A 642-nucleotide genomic window follows, 5' to 3' on the forward strand; every position below is an offset into this window, starting at 1 on the left:
ATGTAATGATGATTTTGATGAGGTAGATTTTAGATAAAATCTACCTCATTTTTTTTAAAAAAAATCAGCTGTATGAGAATTTAGATGATGTAATCATACTGAAATTAATTTTATTTTCTAATTATGCACCAAATTTAACTTTCTTAAAACAGAATTTGATTTGACATGATCTAAAATGGATTTCAGTTGTAGTACTTTTAGGAGATTCCAATTTATTTTTAATGCTACGCATTAATCTCTATTATTTTCAAATCGATTTTATAAGAACCATCTGCATAAATTCACCTACTGATGAATCAGTCCTCCCACAATCTGGATAGCCCACAAACATTTGGGCTTTTATATGATATTAAAGGTCTGGCTGTTCCCTCAGATATTTGGAGCAGAAGGTTAAACTAGCCCTTTTAGTAGTCCTCCCACCCAGTTTTTGGTCTACACTTGTTTGAAAATGAGTTGATTTTTAGACTCAGAATATATGTTATATTAGTATTACTGTTATTTCTTATTAGTTCTCAGGATGTTTATGTTGCATATGAAATTGCTTTTCTTTGTTTGTTGTTTAAACGTCTGTATACCACATAGTCACAACTGTGGCATGGGCAGCTATGTAAATAAATAAATATAAACTATTTTTCTGTTCTG

This window comes from Natrix helvetica (assembly GCF_964273705.1).
Source record: "Natrix helvetica genome assembly, chromosome: 7".
NCBI classification, from domain to species: Eukaryota; Metazoa; Chordata; class Lepidosauria; order Squamata; family Natricidae; genus Natrix; species Natrix helvetica.